The 16,583-nt window shown below is 48.8% G+C and overlaps 1 protein-coding gene across 10 annotated transcripts in view; it reads right to left on the bottom strand.

The window, feature by feature from the left end:
- Window positions 1–16,583, bottom strand: part of ABTB2 (ankyrin repeat and BTB domain containing 2) — a 181,722-nt gene that overhangs the window by 61,747 nt on the left and 103,392 nt on the right. The window lies entirely within an intron of this gene.

The raw sequence follows: 16,583 nt of genomic DNA, 5'->3' as shown, positions 1-16,583 counted from the left end.
CACCATGATCTTTCCCTGCAAAGGTGTATGAAAACATCCAGCCGCTGGATGCTTGAAACTGTGCCGCTGTTCCCAGCGACCTATCCAGTGCCGTCCTTCTCCTCCCTGGCTAACAGAACCCTGCTTCTGCCTGGAGTGACTTGCAGTACGAGCCCTGGGGGGCCCCTTCCCAGACTCCCTTACAGTTGTACAACATGGTTTTGGACATGAGACGTAAATTCAAGACTTCAGGGGTTTTGGAAAATGTTGCTTTTCCTGATCTAAAGGGACAGGCTGTCCAGCTGGCAGGGCCTTTGAGCTTCTTCCTGCCTCAAATGTGACACACTGTCTGAAGAGGTACAGCAGCAGCCATTATGCCAGCAGGAGCCAGGCCGCCTGCTGCCAAAGCTGGAGCAGCACCCTGGGGCTGCCGTGCGGGGGGGAGGCGCTGCAGGAGGGGACGAGGGCAAGATCAGAGCCAACATGCTGAGGATGGCAGAGTAGAAAGTAGCAAGAGCCTGGGTCTCTGACCGTCTCACCGAGCAGCTACCCACCACCAGGAACTGCCGATCCCCGAACTTCTTGTTATAGGAAAAAATATCACAGGGAGGGCAGCTTAAACAACATAAATTTGTTTTCTCGCAATTCTGGAGGCTAGAAGTCTGAGATCAAGGTGTGGGCTGGGTTGCTTTCTTCTTCTGAGGCCTCTCTCCTAGGCTTGTAGACAGCTGTCTTCTCCCTGGGTCTTCACATGGTCTTCCCTTATGTGTCTGTGTCCTGATCACTTCTTCTTACAAGAACACCAGTCAGATTGGATTCGGGCCCACTCGTGGGACTTCATTTTACCTTAGTTACCTCTTAAAAGACTCTATTTCCAAATACAGTCACATTCTGATGTGCTGAGGGTTAGGACTTCAACCTATGAATTTTGGAGGGTCACAGTTCAGACCACCACAGGCAGGTTTTTTTGACTTGCAGATGAAGTGATTTCTCTAATACAAGATGGTTTCTGTAAATCATTAGTTTGCAAAAAAACTTTCAAACCATGGAACCCTTTGTTCAAATGAAATCACGTGGAGTCTGATGATAAAGCCATCTCCCCGCTCCTGGGGCCCTGCGTCTCTATGGATGCTAAAAATGTGTGCTCACAGGCTCCTCTGTGTGGCGCTGGCTGTGGACATGCTGGACTCAGACTCTGCTGAGAACAGGGCGGCTCTGGCCCACAAGGCCAAGTTCCCCAAGGGCCTGGGGTGGCGGCAGCAACTCCAGCCCTCACTTTGCTCAACATAAGGGCTGGAAGCTCCCTTCACTGGGGAAATCTTCTGGGCAGACCATTGGGCTTCTGCTGGGTGAGTGTCTGCAGAACGCCACTCACAGTTTATTTACATTTACAAAATGCAGATAAGGGCTTCCCTGGTGGCGCAGTGGTTGAGAGTCCGCCTGCTGATGCTGGGGACACGGGTTCGTGCTCCGGTCCGGGAGGACCCCACATGCCGCGGAGCTGCTGGGCCCGTGAGCCATGGCCACTGAGCCTGCGCGTCCGGAGCCTGTGCTCCGCAACGGGAGAGGCCACAACAGGCCCACGTACCGCAAAAAAAAAAAAAAAATGCAGATAGGCGAAAAGAAGAGAATAAAAACAGTAATTTTACTGCCCTGAGATAATCATCATTGACATTACAGTTTAATATCCTTTCAGACTTTTGAATATGCACCTCTGCTTTGGAGCGTGCATGTGTACTTTCTTTTTTCTCACATGCATACTTTTAATTTTAAGAAATTAATACTTTAATGACCTTTTTCACTTAATATTTCACAGATAGCTTTCCACGGTCCCAAATATTGTTTCTCATCATCGCTTTCAATGGCTGCAGCACACTCCATTCTAAAGGCTCACAGTACCCGGCACTGTTATTCTAAAGGCTCACAGTACCTGGCACTGTTATTCTAAAGGCTCACAGTACCTAGCACTGTTATTTTGGGTGACTCAGGAGCGTCCCCCAATATGACTTCACAGTGGGCAGTGGCCTCTGAGTCACATCAAACCCCAGCGCTCTAGCACCGAAGGGAATCCTGCTTGTTGTCCTAGCTCTGCAAGTGAGCCCTGAGAATCCACCAGGGAGGTCAGGCCCCTCCTCTCCCAACCAGGACCTGCTAGAGAGAGTTGACCCTAACAGGGCCTCATGACAGATGCCAGCACCTCTGTCTCATTCTGATTTTGAAAACCAGGTCTCAAAAAAATGAACTAAAGCCACAGGAAGATGGGGAATTTCCTCACAGGTGTCTTTGGGTAACAGATTCTCGCTCCCGGAGGCCTCAGAGGGCTGGCTGTGGGGCTGTCATCCAGCGAGGGAGCACCCAGGCCATCTGATCCCCTGACAACCAGCCCTGGATTTGCACACAGGCCCACTCCTTTCCTCCAACCAGGAAAGCCAGGACCCTCCTGTGCTTTCCACGCAGAACCAAAATGGGAAGGGCTCTTGCCAAGGCTCCAGGGGTTTCTGCAGCACCTGCCTGGGAAGAGAGGCCTGTCATTGGGGAGCAGCTTCTCCCGCTGCCCTGGGCACGCAGAGTCCTGGCCCGTCTGCAGAACTGGATGTGACCCTGCGTGCTTCAACGGCGACTTTGGGCTTTGGCCGGAGTCCCTCCCTGTTTGTTTTACAGACGCCTACTTAGAGCCTCAAATTAGGCTCATTAAAAAGCCAGCTCCCCGTGGGACTATAAACGTCACATAGACAAGTGGAGAGTGAGTTTACGAGGCTGGCGTGTGATCTGCCCACCAAGATGGCGCGGACCCGGTGGAAATAGTGAATCAGCCTGTTTGGGCAGGACCCCCTCCCTCCAGCCCCCCCTCGATTAAGGCTGTGTCAGCCACAGGCCAGAAAAGGGGCAGACCGTGGACGTCCTCTCAAGCCAGCTGGGCTGGATCCCTGTTGGATGTGAGCGGCATGACTAACAGGGGGAATGAACTGCCTCTCTGACACTCTGACACCCTCTGCTGCTCTCAGCTTTTCCCCACTTCGTTTGCAGCACCCCTGCTCCGTGCGCATCCCCCATCTTCATCCTTGCAGGCAGAGGCTGCTGCCCACAACACAACCCCGACATTCTCACTCCTGCCTTCTGCAGATTAACCTTATCTTTCTGTGGGGTGTTTCTCCTGCCTGGGGGGTGCCCGGCGGCCCCAAGTTTAGCTCCGTCAGTTCTGCTTTGCAGCTCATGCATGTGTGAGGGGTCGTGCCTTGCAGGTGGGAGGCCGGGGTGAGTGGAGTGCAGAGAAAAGTGGTCTCCTGCCCCCCAGCATCAACCTCATTTATTCGAGTCACTGACCAGTCAGCACGCCCCAGATTACTCCAAGGCTGAAGCAACGCCACCTCGGAGATCTTACTGTCCACCCTGAGGCTACCAGCCAGATGGTGAAGGCGAGAAAGCATCAGAATCTTTTAACCTCCTAGACTAAGTTTCAGGAGATCACTTCTGTGTCCCAGGGCTTTACTAAAACACAAACAGCATCTCCTCCTTCCAAATCCAGAAGGGCATGACTTGTATTTCTACAACCAAGGCTGGAAAGGACTACAGAAACCACACAGACTCAAACCCTTTTTGCACTTCCCCAGGACCCATCTTTATTTAATACGCTGCCACTGTGTTGGCAATGTTCACCACACCCCCCAGTACATATATCAGCACTGTCTGATCAGTCCCTGATGTTTGACACTCCTGCATAATACCCTGAGTAGCTGCCTGAGGGCTCAGTCCCAGTGGCCAGGAACTCACTCTCCCTAAGTGAGCTCATGTGCAGCTCCAACTGCTAGAAAATTCTTATTTAATCCAATCTGTCTTGTTGCAGCTTCCAGCCCTGGTCCTGTGTCCACACCAGTAAACCTAGCTCCCTTCCCATGGTGGGGCCCCTATATCCATCACATGTCCTTACGTGTCGTGGCTCCACACCACTGAAATCTGGGGATCTCAGGACTCATGCGCATTCCCGAGCTGTGTTGTGCGTGTGTGTGTCTATCCTGACTGGTTCAGAAGAGAGGAGGATGGTCCACACCCCTCTTCCCAGATTCTGAAATGCTTATGATTGCAGCCTCTGCATTGGTGGCGTCCCCCATCCTTGTCCATCCTCTTTCTACCCAGTGACTGGCCACCACCTTCTTCCCAGAGCCTCGCCCTGGTTGCGAGCACAAGCTCACAAGTTAGGCAGAGCCGGCCTCAAATCTTGACTCTACCACTTACTCGCCATGTGGCCTTGGACATGTGATACCTTCTCTAAGCCTCAGTTTCCCCATCTGTAGAATGGGGATAACACCTACCCTCAGAGAGCAAGAGTGAGGGTCAACCGAGATGACAGGAAGGTACAGTGTGGGGCACAGAGCAGGCACACGATAGAGGGACCGTGTCTTTGTGCCATCACCCCCATCAGGTGGGGATCTAATCACCACTGCACTTGGCCCTCTCCCAGGGTTCTCAGGCTCCAGGTAGGAGTTACCTGTGATATCAATAACCCTTTTCCTAGAAGCTTATGAAGGGCAGAGGCTATGCTTTTCACCTTACTCCTTCCCTCTCTCTGCCATCTCTGCAGTTCCAAGAACATGGTAGATGCTTAATAAGTATGGAAAACCCATGTTCAGAGAACACGAATTTACTTCAGCTTTAAGCCTTAGTAAAAACACTGGACACTCTCAATAGTAAAGCAAACCATGAGAATGGCTTTGGCTTCAGATGGTGTGACAAGTTAAAGAAGAAAACCATCTCTGTGACAGCGTCTCCAATCGTCTGGCCTGTTAGGAGACAGCCGTCGGGGGCAGATGTCAGAGGGAAGGGGCCTGCCGGGCGCTGACTGCTTGGGCCCAGGCACTCCAGCAGAATGGAAGGAGGGCAGGCACGTCAGTCTGGCCTCCACCCTCAGCCCTCCCAGCCCTGGTTCTGGTTCACAGATGGGCTTGAGTGGAGCACAGAGGTCCGGATTGCAAGGCCCTGACCGGTCATGGGGACGTTGCAGCTCTAAACAGCAGCTCTGACTCTACGCTCTGTGTGCAGACTGCAGAGCCCACCCTCAGCCCCTAGCTCTCCCACTCCCTTCCCTTAAAGAGAAAGAGAAGGAGAGAGAAAAGGAGGGAAGAGAGGGAAGAAAGCGTGTCTGAAAAATAAACAGGTTCCCCATGAGTGCTTGGAGCTCGGAAGCCCCATGACGCTTGCATTAACGACATGTTTCAGAAGAAGCCACTGCCTAGTTGACTTTTACTTCTTCAAACAAACACTGGAAATGCCTTGGCAGGATGAGCCATCACTCTGCCCCCCAACCCAGAAGCCCAGTCTCTTGGAAGGGGTGGTTTTAATGCAGGGGCTCTCCCGTGGGAATGGAAAGCAAAAAGGAAGATCCCCTTACATGAGTGACAAACCCCCCTCTTCAGGGAGCAGCTAACAGGGGCAGACAAGAGGATGACCTGGAGGAGGGGTGTGGGGTCTGAACAAATGCCCAGGGACCCTTGGTGATGTAACGGCGTCTCCGTTTTACCCTAAGAAAACCGACACTGTAAGAGGTTAAGCAACTTGCCCAAGATCACGCAGCCAGGAAGCAGCAGAGTCCATGCTCCACACTGTTCCATTGTAGGGAGTCTGGGCCCAGCACTTATAACTCAAAACTGGAGACTTAAAAAAAATTGAGATATAATTCACATGTCATTAAATCTATGCTTTTTTTTTTTTTTTGGTACGCGGGCCTCTCACCGTTGTGGCCTCTCCCGTTGCGGAGCACAGGCTCCGGACGCGCAGGCTCAGTGGCCATGGCTCACAGGCCCAGCTGCTCCGCGGCATGCGGGATCCTCCCGGACCGGGGCACGAACCCGCGTCCCCTGCACCGGTAGGCGGACTCTCAACCACTGCGTCACCAGGGAAGCCCAAATCTACGCTTTTAATATGTAAATTCGGTGGTTTTTAGTACATTCACAGAATTGTAAAACCATAACCGCTATTTAATTCCAGAACAGTTTCAACAGCCCCCAAAGAAACCCCCATTCTCTGACTTCCCCACGGCTGCCCAGGCCCGGCAACCAGTAATTTACTTTCTGTCTCTATGATTTGTCTACTCTGGACATTTTATATGAATGGAATCGTACAATGTACAGTACACAGTCTTTTGTGTCTGGCTTCTTTTACATATGCAGCACAATATTTTTAAGGGTCATCCATGTTGTACTGTATGAATACTTCACTCCTTTTTGTGGCTGAATGATCTTGCACCACAGTTTATCTCTTCATCAGCTGATGGACATTTGGATTCTTTCCACTTTTTGGCTATTACAGATAATGCTACTGTGAATATTTACGTACAAGTTTTATGAGCACATACAGTTTCATTTCTCTTAGGCATACACCTAGCAGTGGAATTGCTGAGTCATGTGGTAATTCTATGTTTGACTTTCTGAGGAACTACCAGAATATTTTTCACAGTGCCTGCATCATTACGTTTCCACCAGCAAAGAGTACACGGAGGTTTCGATTTCTGTACATCCTGGCCAACAACTGTTATTGCCTGTTTGGTTAAAACCATCCTAGTGTGTGTAAAGCAGTATCTCATTATGTGATAATCTTTTAAAAAATTATTTATTCTTTGGCAACGATTCTATGCTAGAACGGGTTTCCTTAGAAGGAGTGCCATCACAAAATACATGAAAGAAGCACACAGAAAAGTAAGATAACACAGCTAACAACAAATCAGTCACAGGAGATTAGGATGACCCCAAGAATGAAACTCCCTCACTGGCTTCACTTTAAATTACTGTTATCATTGCCAGAACAATTAATGCATGTTCACTGCAGGGCATAGAAAATATAGTCAAGTCCAAGGTAGAAAATAAAAATCACCCATAATCCCATCACTTAGAGAGAGGTACTGATATACTTTTTAAACATACAGTGTTGTATCATTTTACTTATCACACATCATTTTCTTATGATATTAAATATCTTTGAAACATATTTAATATGTCTATGTAGTCATTGCCAACTGCTTCAGGTTTTTTTTTTTTTTTTTTGGCTACACCGCGTGGTTTGCAGGATCTTAGTTCCCCGACCAGGGATTGAACCCGGGCCCCCGGCAGTGAAAGCACCGAGTCCTAACCACTGGACCGCCAGGGAATTCCCTGGCCTTTGCTCTTCTACCTGTGTCCACTTTCCTTTCTTCTAAAACTCCCCATCATTCAGTTCATGAAGCAGAGCCTCTGGCTGGGTACGCCTACCTGCCAGGGAAGGGGTGGGAATCTGTGAAGCCCCTGGAGAGCCCTTGGGATGGACAGATACACACCTGTGCACGCCTACACACACACACAGCCTTCCCGTTTCCCTGTGATAACCATTCTGATCAGAGAAAGCAGAGAATGTGGACCCATGGACTTGGGGACACCACAGTCCACTCCTGCATTTGAAGCTAATAGTTCACAAACTACACTAACGGACAGTACAGCTCAGTGAAGGAGAACCTGAGGGCCACACGGAGGTTTGGCTGCCAGGTTTGTCACTTACCCAGGGACGCTGGGCAAGTCCTCAGTCTTTTAGCAGTAAAATGGGGCTGAATGGTATCCACCTAAAGCTGTTGATTTGGCAAAAGGCTTAGGGACCACCTCTTCCAGCCCCTTCCCTCTTATTTTTATAATTAATTAATTAATTAATTAATGGCTGCATTGGGTCTTTGTTGCTGTGCACAGGCTTTCTCTAGTTGTGGCGAGCAGGGGCTACCCTTTGTTGTGGAGCACAGGCTCTAGATGCACAGGCCTCAGTAGTTGTGGCATGCGGGCTCATTAGTTGTGGCTCATAGGCTTAGTTGCTCCGTGGCATGTGGGATCTTCCCAGACCAGGGGTCGAACCCGTGTCCCCTGCACTGGCAGGCGGATTCTTAACCACTGTGCCAACGGGGATGTCCTCTTCCCTCTTATTTTCATCACAAATCTTTTGTACAGCTTTGGCTCTTATTTCCCCAGTCTGAAAACCTTCTTCAAAAATGAATGTCCCCGAGCTTCCCTGGTGGCGCAGTGGTTGAGAGTCCGCCTGCCGATGCAGGGGACGCAGGTTCGTGCCCCGGTCCGGGAAGATCCCACATGCTGCGGAGCGGCTAGGCCCGTGAGCCATGGCCGCTTAGCCTGTGCGTCTGGAGCCTGTGCTCCGCAACGGGAGAGGCCACAACAGTGAGAGGTCCGCGTACCGCAAAAAAAAAAAGAACGTCCCAAGCTCCCCAGTAGCAACCAGCACATCCCACAGGCAGACAGGCAGATTCTGGTTTCTAATACCGTTCTCCAGTGAAAAGACCCAGAGCTTCCTGGAGAAATGGCAGATTCTAGGAACGGGACAGGAAATACACAAGATGAGCTTGGAGCATCTTGTAATGCCAGAAAGTAAGATAGTGTCCAAAAAACCAAAATGATGGGGCATGTGAAAGGGATGACGGGGCCAAACAAAAGAGCTCTCAATGACCCAGGATGGAGCAATCTGAGCAATAAAGAATTAGAATCCAAAGTGTAAACTAAATATCCCTGTATCCGTATGATTAACAATGATGGAATGTTTGAACAATTGATTGAACAAATAATTGAGGAGAAAACAGACAAATCTTTCACACAAAATAATTCCAAGTAATGTATGTAGATTCATCCCCTTCAAGGTGCTGGAGCATAACTTCCTTTCCCTTAAGTGTGGAATGCACGTAGTGACTTCATTCTAAGGAGTACAATATGGAAAGGTCCAGAAGGGAGGGGGAGTGGGGGAGGTACCCTCATAGTAGAGAAACCTGACAAACATCCCGGGGGTCAAGGTGAACCTCATCATGGTAAGTCATGTTGATAGCATGTACCCCTCGACACGATGTGATGAGAAGAGCACTTTACCTCTGTGGTCTTCCTCCCCCAAAACCCACAATCCCAACCTAATCATGAGAAAAACCTCAGACAAACCCAAATTGAAGGACATTCTACAAAACACCTAACAAGTCTTCTGATTCACTGTCAAGCTTACCAACAGCAAGGAAAGGCTTAGATGAGAAACCGTTACAGCTGACAGGAATCTAAGATGTCTGGATGACTAAATGTAGTAACATGGGATCCTGGGACAGAAAAAGGGCATTAGGTAAAAACTAAGGAAATCCTAATGAAGTATGGACTTTAGTTAATAACATCGTGTCGGGACTTCCCTGGTGGCACAGTGGTTAAGAATTTGCCTACCAACGCAGGGGACATGGGTTTGATCCCAGGTCCTGGAAGATCCCACATGCCGCGGAGCAACTAAGCCCGTGAGCCACAACTACTGAGCCTGCGCTCTAGAGCCCACGAGCCACAAGTACTGAGCCTGCGTGCCACAACTACTGAAGCCCGCACGCCCTAGAGCCCATGTTCCTCAGCAAGAGAAGCCACCGCAATGAGAAGGCCACACGCTGCAACGAAGAGTAGCCCCAGCCCACCACAACTAGAGAAAGCCTGCGCACAGCAACAGTAGCCCCAGCTCACCACAACTAGAGAAAGCCTGCGCACAGCAACGAAGACCCAACACGGCCAAAACAAACAAACAAAAACAAAAACAAAAAAACCCATTGTATCAAAGTGAGTGATTCGTTGTGACAAATGTAAAATGTAGGGGAAACTGGGTTTCAGGCATCTGGGGACTTATTGTAATATTCTTGCAACTTTTCTCTAAATCTAAAATTATTCTCAAAAATTTACTGAATGTTAATAAAAAAGTATATCCTAAAAAAAATAATAAAAAAAAGAATGTCCCAGAAATAGCATCATATGGACTTCCCTTCCCTAATTCCTAGTGAGGCGATCTTTCCCTTAAGGCCCCCACCAAAACCTGAAGACACATATCTCAGACAGCACTTATACTACTTGAAAGCATTATATCTATTGCTGAAATAACTTTCTAAGCTCCAGACTGAGCCACTCCAGCCTGGGGTGCCACGTCAGCACACTGAAACTTTGATAACTTTTGTGTCCCTGTAAATGCTCTGCTTCACCAGAAAAGCAATGTATCCAATCAGCCGATTCCCAAACACCAAGCCCACTATGGGCCTTTTCACCCCAAACAAGGCTGACCGTGTGGCCCTGACCAATCAGATATTTTCTATTATTCTCCTCCTTGTTCTTTATTCTTTATTCCATAAAATCTTCCTGCCTTCCATCCTATTTTGCAGTTCTCCAAAAGGAGACTGTCTGCTTCATGAAGTGTTAAATAAAGTGTGTTTGTATCACCTAAATTGTCTTCTTTAATCATTTTTAAACACTATTCAAACTATTAGGATTTTTTCCTCCAAATCTTTTTTTTCTGATTATAATGGTAAATATGATTATTATTTAAAAATCAGAAAGGCAAATGACAAAGAAAAAGAAAGCTTCCTGTACTCTTACATTCCAAAGATAACTACTGTTTTATATATATATATATATATATATATATATACTAGTACGGTATATATTATTTCTTCAAATAGCCTTTTTTGTGCATAAATTAACCTTATCAGTACTTTTTCCCTCACAGATAGGATTCTAATGACATTATTTTTCACCTAACACTGAATCCTATATTTTGGGGACATTTTTCAGATCACTACATTTTAAGATCTGCACAGTTTTCTGCTGTAATTTGAATTGTGCCCACAGCTGGCCCCCGCCTCTCAGGTATCTAGCAAAGCTGCCAGCTCCAGGGCACCTTAAGCAGAGCCAAGCTGGGACTGCAGGTATTTTCCATGGCAGGTGCCTCAGTGAGGGATTTTCCCCTTTTCCTGGCTCTTCCCCTGCGGGGGTGGGAGCAGAGGCAGGAGCCACTCCCCAAGGAGATGCCCAAAGCAGGCCAGGAGTCAGGCAGATGAGCTTCCTTAGTGAAATCACACCGGGGAGCTACGTGCAGACGCCCAGCAGGCCAGCTGAGTAGCTGCTCAGTGAGGCAGGAGCGAGGGGAGGGGCTCCCACCTCAGGGGGGACAGGTATCGGCTGAGAATGAGAACTGCTGGGTTCTCCCCTCCCTGGACTTCCTAGAGCAGAGGCTGGAATCAGAGCATCGGAACCACAGTAAATTCCCCAGGGCTTCCCCATCTGGGGGATTCCTGGGTTACTTTCACTGATCACAAGATGACTACCTACATCCAGAGTGAGGCTGGGCAAGGGTGGGGCTGGGGCTGGTCCCGCTTCGCAAAGGAGAGATGCAGTTCAGAGTGCCAGCATCGTGGGGACACTTTCAATGCCAGCTCTGGCTCTGCCTCTCATAAGACACGGCACATAATGGTTTCCTAACGCAAACACACGGCTACCAGGCAGTGCTAAGCACTGACTCTGCCTGCTGAGGACCCCAGGTTCCAAGGTGATGCTGCCTGCTCTTGCCAGCCTCAGAGCTCTGGGAATCCTGGCTCTGCCATGGAAGAGAGCCCTTTTAGTGACCCTGAAGCATTTATACAGATATCGCTGTGTCTATTTATTTGCTTAGCTGTTCAGAGTCTGGCACTCCCCTCCAAAATGCAAACTCGTTCCGGCAGAGGTTGCCTGAACAATGTCAGGCACATAGTAGATGTTCAATAAATACCTTTTGGGGAAAAAAAAATGACTGCCATCAACTAGCTGTTTGACCATAACCCTGGGTAAGTTACTTGACCTCTAGATCTCAGTTTCTTCATCTGTAAAGTGAATGTCGTTTCTTCTCTCTAGTGGTTACGGTGAGAATTAAAAAGGGCAAATGCACACGAAGCCTTAATGCCTGACACATGGCAAGAGTTCACCAATAAACGAATAAATGGGCTCTCTTTGTTATCACCATCAGAGGTGAGGGACGAATCTGAGCCCCTTCAGTTAATGGCCACATTTCCAGTATTTAATGAATTGGCCTTTGTTCGACCAGCCCCACAGGAAGGCGATGGCAGAGGGGAAGATCAAAAGGACCTGGTGCCTATGATCCTACCTTCCTAAATGGATTTGCCAGGTCATCCAGGACACTGTCTGAGGGGGGATCCCGCAGTTTGGCTGGTAAGCTACAAGCCACGGGTCCTGCTGACAGACTCCCAGGAAGCAGCAACAAGCAATCCATCACTAATTGTTGTTTTGCAAAGCTTGTCCTGATCCAGGCTGCCCAGGCCAGCTAGAGGCAGTAATTAGCTGCAGGAGGCCAGCTGTTAGCTAAGGGAACAGTCTTTGCATCCCAGGTAACAGACAAAGCCAGGAAGGCAGAGTGGAACCCGTCTCCCCTTGATACAAACTTTCCAGGTAGCAAAGCCCTAAATGGAGAGAGAGAGCTGTTTGGTGGAGGCAGGAGCAGCACCTGGTTTCTCCACTGCCCAGGCCCAGAGTAGGTCCATCTCCAGGAGGGGAAAGAAGAGCTGCCAGGAGAGGTGAGGGCTCGTGGGGACAGCTCTGCTGTGGAGAGAAGAGGTTCCGGTGGTAAATCCCTGGAGACTCTTGCCGGGAGAGAGAGATTAAAAATGGAAAAAGAGAGGCTGGAGAAAAAGGAGGAGGAAAAATAATCAAAATAGAGCAAGTTATTTCCCTTCAAAGAAGAGGTCCTTTGGAACAGTCTCTTCACCTAAATTCTTAAAAAATGCATTTTGAGGGGACTTCCCTGGTGGCGCAGTGGTTAAGAATCTGCCTGCCAATGCAGGGGATAAGGGTTTGATCCCTGGTCCAGGAAGATCCCACATGCCGCGGAGCGGCTAAGCCCGTGCACCACAACTACTGAGCCTGCGCTCTAGAGCCTGCAAGCCACAACTACTGAGCCCGTGTGCCACAACTACTGAAGCCTGCGTGCCTAGAGCCTGTGCTCCGCAACAAGAGAAGCCACCGCAATGAGAAGCCCGCACGCCGCAATGGAGAGTAGACCCCACTCGCCGCAACTAGAAAGCATTTTGAAATAGCTGAGAAAATACAGAAATTGTCTCCTTCCTTTACTCTTGCAGTTGAAGTTTAGAGAATTCACGCTTGCCTTTCACCTCTGGCCTTGTGTGAAGGGCGGAAGACACAGGATTCAGTTGAATATGCTTTTTAAGAATAAAATTCGTCCTGATTTGGGCTGGTTCATCTGATGGGTTTCAGAGACCTTATTTCTAGGGCTGAAGAAGGACCTTCTCCCTCCAGATTTCCCTGAGGGCAGCTCCTTGCAAGCGGGGAAGGGGAGATCCTTTTCCCCCATCTTCAGGGTAAGCCACAGATGATAGGTAGCCGGAAGCAGAGAGGACCCCATTCTCTTTTGATCCCTCCTCTGCACCCCTCCCCACAATTTACTGATTTACTCTGGGAGGCCTCAGGGCCCAAGGCCAGGCCTATGTGCAGGGCTGGGAGTGGGGAGGAAGGACAAAGAGGAGGAGGGGGGATAAACGAATTCTCATCAGTGGCAGAGCGCTTCTCCTTGATGGATTAGCCCCATCCTCTGCCCTAAGCATTCTGGACAGCCTCTGCATCTTGGGCCCGCCGGAGCCATCTGGGAACCCTCAAGGATCCAGACTCTGGGTTCCCTGGAAATGTTTTGACAGTTATGATCTGAGATCCTCAAGTTTATGAGAAAGTTGAATGTAAACATGAAGACAAAATAAAACCATTTAAATTGTAAGAAGGAATCAAGCTGTTTAGAGGTATCTTAAGGAGTTGTGGCCAAGAGCAGGGACTCTGGGGACAGATCATCTACCTCAGAATTATTCTGGGCAAGTTACCGAATCTGTGTGTGTGTGTGTGTGTGTGTGTGTGTGTGTGTGTGTGTGTGTGTGTGTGTGTGTGTGTGTGTGTGTGTGTGTGTGTGTGTGGTTTTCCCCATCTGTAAAACAGAGTCCACAACACCACCTCTGTAGGGTTGTTATGACGATTAAACGTGCTAATGGATACAGAGTAAACACTCAGTATTGGCCGTTTTTATATCACTTATCCCAGATATGCCCTGCTGGTATTTCTGCACGTTCTGATTGCAAATTGTTTTCCTGTTATCTCTAAAATCCTTCTGCCAGATTATTTATAATTGTTATTTTGATCAGAATATGCTCTTTGTAAAGGATACTCTCACCTTCTGAACTATCATTTGTGTAAATGTGAACTTGCCTAGTTATGGCTGGCTGAAATGGGGACCCAACTCAAGAACAGCCTGAGGCCACACAGGAAAGAAGCCAGGGGTCCTCTCAGAGGTAATTCAGGATCTGCCATCTCCTCCCCTAAATTACAGCTACTTGTGGGGAAAGGATGTGACCGCAGGCATAAACAACTATGAAGGCTCAAAGAAGCCCAAGAGAAAACAAAGCCCCAGTCAAAGGAATGAAATCCTGGAAACACCCACTTTCCGAGGCCAGATCAGGTCCAACCCACCTGTATTTCTGTAGCTCTTTTCTTATTTGGGGAGAAAATGTCTGGTCTTGACTTTCTGAGCTACTCTGGCTTCCTCAAGGCGAACTGGCAGGAAGCCAGGTCACCCCAGGGTCAGGGCGCTGTGGTTACCATCAACTTCCTCTGGCATCTGAGAAGGAAGGTCAAGATGGGACAGGGCAGACCACTTCTACCCAGAAATGTACTCTCCTCCCCCATGAGGTCAATTTCCATCTTCCAACTTTCCCTGATACCACCTTGTCCAGGAGACCATCCTTGCTCACCTGGCTTCCTGTAACAGCCTAGCTGATCTCCCTGCTTCTCTCTTTGTCCTCCATTTCCAACAGAACAAAGAGAGGGATCCTGCTCAAACCAAGAAGCCAAGTCTCATCATGGCACTCTTCTTTCCAAAGCCCTACTGTGCCCCACCCCCTGCATGCCCACCCTTCACCCAGCAGAGCACTCTAGTCTTTAAATTGGCCTCAAAGCCCTTCGTCATCCCCCCACACCTCCACCTCTCTAGCCACACCACACTGGCGTCCTTGCTGTTCTCAGACATACCAGGCATGCTGTGGTCACAGGGCATTTGAACTTGCTGTTCCTTTTCCTGAAATGCTTCCCAGGTGTCTGCACTGGTTATCTCCCTCACCTCTTTCAGGGCTTTTCACAAATGCTGCCTTTTCAGTGAGGTCTTCCCTGACCTTTATCTGCCCACCTCCATCTCTCCTTATTCACGTTCCCTGCATTATTTGTCTCCATGATAACACTCACCAAATATACTATGCTTTCTACTTAATTATTATATTATCTGTCTTCCCCAAATATGGTATAATCTCCAAGAGGCAGGGCTTTTGTTTGTTTCATTCATATTCTTAATGTCTAGAACAATGCCTGGGATATAGTAGGTGCTTATAAGTATTTGTTGAATGGAGATTTGCTATAACCATATTCATATTCATCCGTGCATTTGTATAAATATTAATCCAGTACCTACCACACACCAACTACTTAACATCTACAATCCCAGTAAGCCTTGCAACAGCCCGTGAGGGGAGATCTGACCCCCTACTTTATAAATGATGAAACTGAGACGTGGAAGCTAAGTGATGTGCCTGAGCTGGGCTGCCCTCTGCCATTGTGCCTGATCTCATTAGTCACGTCCTATTGTGAACATAGGCCTTGATTTTCCCTGCTGGATTCGAAACTCCGTGAAGGGCAGGTTTACGTTTGGCCTGTTCATCACTATGTCCCTGGTGCTTAGGGTAGTGCCCTGTACCCGGGAGGTGCTCAGGTGAAACGAATCCATCTGATAAGGAGTGGGGGGATTCATTGCCTGGCGCTTTAGCCAGCTCCTGGGTTTGCCTTCCCACGTACAGAGTTTTTCAGAAGCATGTAAAGCAGTTTACCCTGGGGCTAAGCCAAGCCTAGAATTCACTCTCAGGCCTCTACCTCTTTCCTATCCCACCCACCCCAATCCTGGGCTTTCTGCCAGCAAAGAACTACCCAAACAGACTGGAAGACAGGCTGTAACTGACTTTGCAGTAGTACAAGGTAAGTCTCTTTGACAAGAGTCTAGGGGGAGAACTGACCTTTGGGAGGCTAACTGCAGCTGTCACTCTCCTCCGGTCCTGGCTCCCCTCCCCTGGCAAGGATGCACCAGAGACCCACAGCCATGCAAAGGGCAGGAAGACATTCTACTCTGAATTGACCATTTTCTCAGAGAAGCAAGCTGTCTCCCTCTATGGACACCCCACACCCCCAGTACTCGATAAAGAGCTGGGGGACTGAGCTATCACTTAATAGTCAGGAGGAGTTTCTTATTCCAGTTACACAATTTCCTCACCACAAAAGATGGTTAATGGACACAGAAGATTTGACAATTCGTATGAAAATCAACATAACCTCAACTTCTACTCATTACAGACCTTTTTTTTTGGTGGTGGGGCTTCTGAGAACAAATGAAAAAGGTTGTGTGTGTGACCCCTATCCCCCAATCTTAAAGCCAAGAGAGCTCTTAAAGAATGTCCTCCTTCCCACAGTTTCCAAAACTTTTCCATTTGATGAATTGACTCCATTAGCTGGCAGTAAAGCCAAGCTGCTGACAGCAACGGCTCAAAGCTGGAAGCCACGATTCTAGGGACTCTCTGATGATCCAACCTGGCCGAAGAATAAGGGATGACCTCACCACTGAGAGGGGTCACGAGAAGAGAGCTTTGCTTCCTTCATTGCCAACCGCCCCCCAAAGAGGGTCCCCCCATCAGCACCGGATAATCAGAGACAGGGGAGATTTTCTCATAATGA

This window comes from Delphinapterus leucas, chromosome 7 (assembly GCF_059928025.1).
Source record: "Delphinapterus leucas isolate spDelLeu-1000000601 "Yukka" chromosome 7, BTC_Dleu_Yukka2, whole genome shotgun sequence".
In the NCBI taxonomy this organism is placed as follows: domain Eukaryota; kingdom Metazoa; phylum Chordata; class Mammalia; order Artiodactyla; family Monodontidae; genus Delphinapterus; species Delphinapterus leucas.
The sequence above is the reverse complement of the archived record's forward strand: the minus strand, read 5'-3'. Positions and strand labels throughout refer to the sequence as shown.